We start from the raw sequence: 7,145 nt of genomic DNA, 5'->3' as shown, positions 1-7,145 counted from the left end.
ACCTGTTTCTCAAAGGCACAAAGATAGCTGGGAGCATGAATAGGAGGAGCTCCCTCCTGGTAGGGATTAAAGTTCTTTGCCCTGCCCTAAGCAATCCTCTTTTACAGCGTTGACTGCCATAATGAAGAGCAGCTGCTGGGGTTCTGAATTAGTCCCTGTATCCTTCCTCAGGTGTCACTATGCTTGAGGTTGAGGTCAAAGTCAAGCTTTGGAAAGTTGAGTCTTCAACAACTCAGTGGATTTTAAAAGCCCTAAAAGTTGAAGAGGGCTGGCAGTAGTAGGGATTGGTGTTTTTCTCTTTAAAAGAGAGAGTCTCATGTTTTGGGGGTGTTTTTGCATATATGAATCCTATACTTTGTGTTAAGAGTTGTAAACTCAAAAGCCTCAGATCTGTGGCCTTCATATAATCTGAAGATATTAAGAAGATGATTTCGCATCAGAAAGACTAGTGCTTTATATGCTGACTTAGTATGCAAATAATATTTTAAAAGGTTTTTTTAGTTAATTTAAGCATAGGATTACACTAGGGTTTGGGAGCCTACCCCAGGAGCCTTATTCATTGATGAGTTGAACAAGGTCAGAAGAATTGGTATTGGTAGGGGTCTTAAAGACTGCAGTAGTCTTTACCTGAATAGGTGAATCTGGGACTTAAACTCAGGGTAGGAGGCTATAAGTGAAGATTATGACATTTGGAGCAGGCATTCCCTCTGTGGTGTAGATTCTGGGGATGAAGTTTTCAGAGTTTGAGTGTCTGTCCCTCAGTTTTAGTTGGGGATGGCTTCAGTGTTTGGAATTTGTAGCTCCAGGACCCTGCTTTTGTGGTGTACTTTACCAAGCTGTGATTTTGGCTGATCTCATTCATTTGCTGTAAATGCTTAGCAGTATTTTTTACTGTGTAAATGGGTACCTTACTTACAGTCTGGTTTAATGTTTAGGAACCTATGGCGTCAGGAGCCCATTTCAGTGATTGCTATTATTAGTATTGTATTATTTACACTACCCTACCCAGTGCTTAGACTAAACCCATCACAAATCGAGGGTGCAAATCCCTGCAATGATCCCAGAAAGAAAAAACCAGAAGCATCTTTCTGTTCCAACTGACTCACACCCTTGCAGAATATGTGAACATGGTGCATGGAAGAATAAGGGCAACACATTTCTGTGTTCTGGGACAATGTTAGTCTCCAGCTAGCAACAGGAAAAGACACTTTTCTCTTCCTTAAGACACAGCATCCAAGTGTTGGTGCATCCAACAGACTTTTGTGCCCCAGCTGGCAGCACTGTGAAAGGAAGGGATTCTGGCAACCAATTCCTATGTTGTCTGTAGCTAACATCTGAGAATGAACCAGTGGCTTGGTGTCACCATGCCCAGTCTGCTCTCTTTCTGTTAAAGAGCCATCAGCGAGGAGAGTACTGTAACTCAACTTTGTGAGGGAAGCAGGGTTGTAATGAGGACTTGCAAGTGCAAGAGAATCTCCCTAGTGGGTAAAGAATTTGGGAGTTTGCATCACTGTCAATGGGGTGGCAGGTTTATGGAAAAAATCTGCTTGCAGTAAAAGTTAAGTTTGAAAAACTGCATCTCTCCTTGGCTGGACTGTGAAGATTCTCTTTTTAGTGTAGGCTGTGAGATGGTATCTCCTTTTTCCCCCGAAAACTAGAAGAGCTTTTGGATGTGAGATTCTGAAGTGAGGAAGAAGGTGCATTTGTAACTGCGATGCCACGAGAATGTGTCTAAGGGCAGTAGCAGGTCATCCTAAGCTTGTGTTCTTCCAAAGAAAATCTCATCCTTGGCTTTTAGACCTCTCCTGGCATATTCCCTTGCAGGCTGTCCTCTGCTGGGTACCATTAAGTTAGCAACCAGTATCTTTTAGTGTATGTGTGTATGTCAGCAAGTGTTCCTGATTACATCAGGTTTTTTAATTGCTATTGTCCCATAGCAATATTTTCATAATGTTCAGAATCTCTTAGGTGCTTTTCAGAACAAACCAGAGAAAGTCCTCGCCCTGTGCAGCTAGCAATCTAATTTTAGTACGTCATGGGAGATGTATCTGGAGGATGAGACTTCATGCACACAGCTTTCTTTTATATTTTTCAGAATGAGTCATATGTTTCTGTGAGTAAACCAGTTGGTTTAAAGATTAAAATTATATATAATGCACCACCCTTAAGACAGTTCTGTTCCAGAAAGATTAGGCCCAGGGAATTGTCAACATCCTTTGCTCAAAGTTAGTTTTCAGAAAGTAAGAGAAAACGCTGGAGGAGATGATAGAGAATGTGTCTTGACATAAGAATACTTTTAAAAGAAAATGTGATTTATCCTTTTTTATGGCTGCTATGCTTGAGAAATGAATCTATAAAGACTTTATCAGACTGCAAATAAAAGAATTTGTATAACCAAAATAATATACAGTAACTGTGCTGCTTAAAAGCCTGACCTTCCAGAAATCATGTCATTAATAAAATGACATATTGAAATCATTTCCTTCTCTGCTCAGGACTAAAAACTTTGATCACCAAGTGTGTGTGCGGAAGTACTGACAACAGACTTTACAGTCACTGCTCCGCCTGTACTTCAGTAAATGACTCAAACCAATTATTGCTGCTGTCAAGTCCAGAGCATGAGAGGTTAACAGGATGGGCAGACAGATTTTACGGGAAGGCTCAGTCTAACAGCATACCAAAACCAACTCCTACATGAGCTTTGTGACTGTATGATGATGTGAACTGACAGGGAAAACTAACACTGAGATGGATGCGGGGCCAGGCGAGGAACAGCCCAAAGAAAGGTGCTGCAGTGGTCATCTATTGGAGAGCTGATCATCCGTTCTTAGTTGTTCTGCTGAAAGGAAAAGAAGTTGAGAAGGGAGGCAGCCTCCTTGGCCTTTCATACCTAGTCCAATGGGAATGCAGATCTCATGATGTTTTGATTAATCTCTTTTTCCTTGATTTTTCTTTAAGTTTGCTAAAAGTAGGCATATCCAGTATCTAAGAATGTAGCACATGTTTCAATTAAGGATATGTTCCAAATTCAGCAGTCTTTTCAGGAGAGGGCGGCGGGGGGATTGGACTGGATGATCTTTTGAGGTCCCTTCCAATCCCTAACGTTCTGTGATTCTGTGAGAACAGCAGTTCCTCCTAAATGGTTAGCTTAACTTTTAGATTAAAGTAATTTTATATAAATGTGACATGAGCTCCACACTTTCAAAATAATCTTCAGAGTCCTTATATGTTGACATCTAGTAATAGGAAGAATTATTAGGAAACGTGTATGAATGTAGAAGCTGAAGCACGTAGACTAAAGACAGTCTGTCAAATTCTAGGAAATCAATTTCAGAAAGGCCAACAACATGCAACTTGTCTTTGCAGCTAAAGGGCGAGCTCCTGCGAAGGTAGTGTATGTAAAATAAGTAAACTTGTTCTCATGTCAAACTATGAAACAAGTTTTAAACGTCAAGATCTAAACTGTAAATAGAGATAAGGTTCTGATTTAGCTTTTCAGGCATAAGCTTGTGACCTTTTTGTTTGGGCTTATGTGTTTGCATGAAGAGCATATTTAGCTGCATTAAGCCTAGAGAAGAGTAAATTTGTGACTTCAGCTTGAGTAAAAATTGGTTTATAAGCAAAGTGTTTCAGGCATAAGTATTTAAATTCCAGTTCTGTTTGATGCTTGCTTTTAATGCATTGAAGTGATTATATCCAAATTCTAGAGTTGTGAGAGTAGGGTAGGTGTATTGGGTTTTCTGTGAGGGGTTTTTGGTTGCGTCTTTGGTAACGGGGGAAGGGCTGTGGAGATGGCCCTTTAAGGAGCTACCTGAGAAGCTCCCCCTTTTCCTCTGTCAGACCCAGCTCTGCCCAGGGCCAAGCCAATCGGTGCCCCTGAGAATTCAGGTATTTAAGAGGGGTGCAGGGCATGGTTTTTTTTCTCTGGCACCGGCCCCAGGTGTGGGTGGTGCAGCCCCTGCCCTGCCCTGCCCAGCCAGGCTGGGCCAGCCGGACCCCAACTTAAGCTTAAGCCTCGCTGCAACGAGTTTCAGAATATGTACAAATCCTGAATATTGTTTTGAGGCTTTATTGAGATTATTGTGGTATTTCTTTCCAGTATTTTTGATGAGGAAAACATGAAGGACAGACTGGCACTATTATCTGACAGTCCTGGTTTGTAGGTGGTGTAGATATGGGATGAGCCCTGCTGTTTCACCTCAAATTTACTGAAATATGCAGTGACCAGAGGGTGTACAGTGTTGCTCGTTTCCTTCTGTTCTGACCAGCTGCATTGTTAGATCCAGTGACAAACTGGGCCAATTAAGATGGACTGTAAATATCATTAGGCCAATGCAGAGCTTAGCAGCAGTGTTGCAGGCAGGCGTGAACCTGGAGCAGTAAAGTTCAAGGAGACCTTAGAGGATGTAACTGAAGCCTGCGAGGCACTGAAAGCGTCAGTGGCTCCCTCAGTGTTGGTGGAGATGGTGTCCTGGTCTGTTCAGCCAGCGTGGTGTTGATGGGAATGGGTTGGGCTGCAGGCGCAGGACATACAAGGAGAAGTAGAATTTGGCGTTGGTGACCAGCTACCGAATTGCAGGCAGCGGAGACTAACGGTAACATACAGTCATGAAGGAAATGTAATGGCCCTTGCTGCCAGCAGATAGGGCTATGTGTTTTTGTCTTCGGGAGCCCTGTGGGGGTGCAGTGAGGTGGCTGTGGAATTTGGAGAGGTTGCAGAAGTTTGGCACCGTTTTAGGGCTGATGTTGTATTCGTAACATTCTGTTCCAGAGCTCTGGCTTGGGCCGATGACTCTGCCTTACTTAATGGTAACGCCCTAGCTGCCTTCTCCTCAGGGCTCAGGTTACTCAGCGAAGTTAATTAGGTGGCCAGATAGAGCTTTGGTTATTGTGACATATTGCTGAGATTTTGCTGGTGACATTTAGACCAGCACACTTCAGAAATTCAGGGTCCTGGATTCAGTGAAAGTAGAGAAAGTAGTGAAAAAATACCAACCAAACCCTGTCGTCTGATATGGAATGCTGTGAGCATTTTTGGCTGCCCATGCACAAGTTATTGAAACTACGATGGGTGAGAAGAAAGCCTATGATAATAAATAAAGTTGCAAGTGGAAAGCATGTAAGTTTAGTTTGTTAATTCTAACAAAGAAAGGCTTTGATTTCTGTGTGTAAATACCTCCAGGCGATAAAGATCTGGGGGACTGAGAGGAAGAGAGTTCCTAAAACTAAAGAGCAGTAGCAGCCAAAAGTTAAGTAGCTTTCAGCAGTTTGTAAGTAAGATTATGTGGGAAATCAGAATAAGGTTCTTAAGCGTGTTCTGAAACAGCCTTCTGATCAAATGAGTTTTAAGGTGGAGCTGGGTGCATTTTTGAACAAGGTGAAATGCCCTGGGAGACAGACCTCAGTGACACAGGGTTTCCTTCCTAGTGTCCCTCCCTTGCTCTCCTCTCCTTCTGCACTGCTGAAGGAGAACAGTGAAATTGCTTGTGTTATTAACCTGTTGTGGGTCTGCGAGCATGTTACTGTGAGATGGTAGAGCACTGGCAGTTATTTTGGAGACATTACTTCACTGTAAACGGGTCCAAGTAGTTTCCATTTACTAAGCTGTGTATCATGTACATCTGTTGAAGAGTCTTATTTGGGCAGCCAGTAAAACTTTGCCAGTACGTAATTATACAGAGAGGCAAAAACGTTAATTTCCCAGCTTCCTGACGCTGGAGCTCAGATGCCGATGGCCCTAATATTTTACTTTAATCCCTTTCCTGCTGGGGATAGTTGCAGCTTTCTTAGTGGCTTAGAGTACCTGGGGCGAGGAGTTGGGCACTCCTCAGTTGTCCCTCTGAACCTTGTCCTTCCACTTCTGTGAACTATGAGCATCAGTTACTGCTTCCCTCTTGTTAACCATGAAAGTTAAGCAAATTTTGAGGAGGATAAGAGTAAGAAGCACCATGGATACTGCAGTATTTGTGATCTTTTACAGGGCATGTAGCATCCCTGGCACTGGTGAGGCTGCACCTCGAATACTGAAGTCTTTTCCAACCACAATCTTCCTATGATTCTGTGTTCTGCAGCTTTCTGTGTCATATAAAACTTTATAAAATACTTCTTTTTGCTGTTCAGCACAGTTCCCACTCAGATGTTTGGGGTTTTTTTAGTGTCAGAAGAGATGTTTAAGTCGATTATATTATTGTTGCAGGTTGTGCTGTTAGAGCATCTGGGTCACAGTACAAGGCTGGTTTTTAATCCAGTTTTGGAACCAAAGCTAAATTTAAACTTGTGTCTTCTCAGTGACGAAGATGATGATAAACTCTAATGCTGTACATTAATATCTCTCTGAAATACCAGTTTCAGATAATAGAAGAGAATTTAAATGCAGCTTTTCCAGTTCATACATTTTGTAGCAAAATCACGTCACTAAATACTGAAGGGTGAGAACATGTTTGTTTGTCATTAGTCCCTCCATGTGACTGGGGAATGAAAGGAAATACTCGAATTGGCCCAACCGTAAAATAAAGTTGTGTTCTTTTGAAGTCCCTTCCGTTTGTTTGTTAAAGCAGTTTAATTAATGAGTTTCTTAGCTATCTCAGTTAATCTGTGAATAGTTACTTTGAAAATGAAGGCATCCATAGAGCATGATAAACATCTGTAGTTTTCACTCCCTTTTTTGTTTTCCCCTCTTTATTTTATTTTATTTTTTTATCATGTATTTTCACCCTCTGGGACCTTTGACTTCTGCCAGCACAGTAGTTCACTTGTGATTCATATGTGAACTACAGAAAACATGGACACTTAGTGGCGATTTCGGGTGTGTGATGTTACTTCCATCCTCTTGAGCTTGTTACATTTATGTAGTCGTTGTATCTGGAATAACATTAAAGAGCATTGCAAGTAGCATTTATTTAGAGCCATTTTTTTCTTTCCCAAGATGTCTGGCAGATTGCAGGGTTTTACCAGATGTTCTGATTCACAAGTACTGTTGCTCATTTTACAAAGTAAACTTATGTAAAATAGGACAAAAACAGCTCTAAAAACCCCCACTGTGTAATACATAAGTCAATCAAATATTTTCTTGACTGACAAAAATCAATCTATGGAAAACAGGAGTAGAAAATTCACTGAATAACTGTCATATCAATGCTGCTACT

Source organism: Mesitornis unicolor, unplaced genomic scaffold (genome assembly GCF_000695765.1).
Source record: "Mesitornis unicolor isolate BGI_N332 unplaced genomic scaffold, ASM69576v1 scaffold14574, whole genome shotgun sequence".
Lineage (NCBI taxonomy): Eukaryota > Metazoa > Chordata > Aves > Mesitornithiformes > Mesitornithidae > Mesitornis > Mesitornis unicolor.
This window is presented reverse-complemented; position numbering follows the sequence as displayed.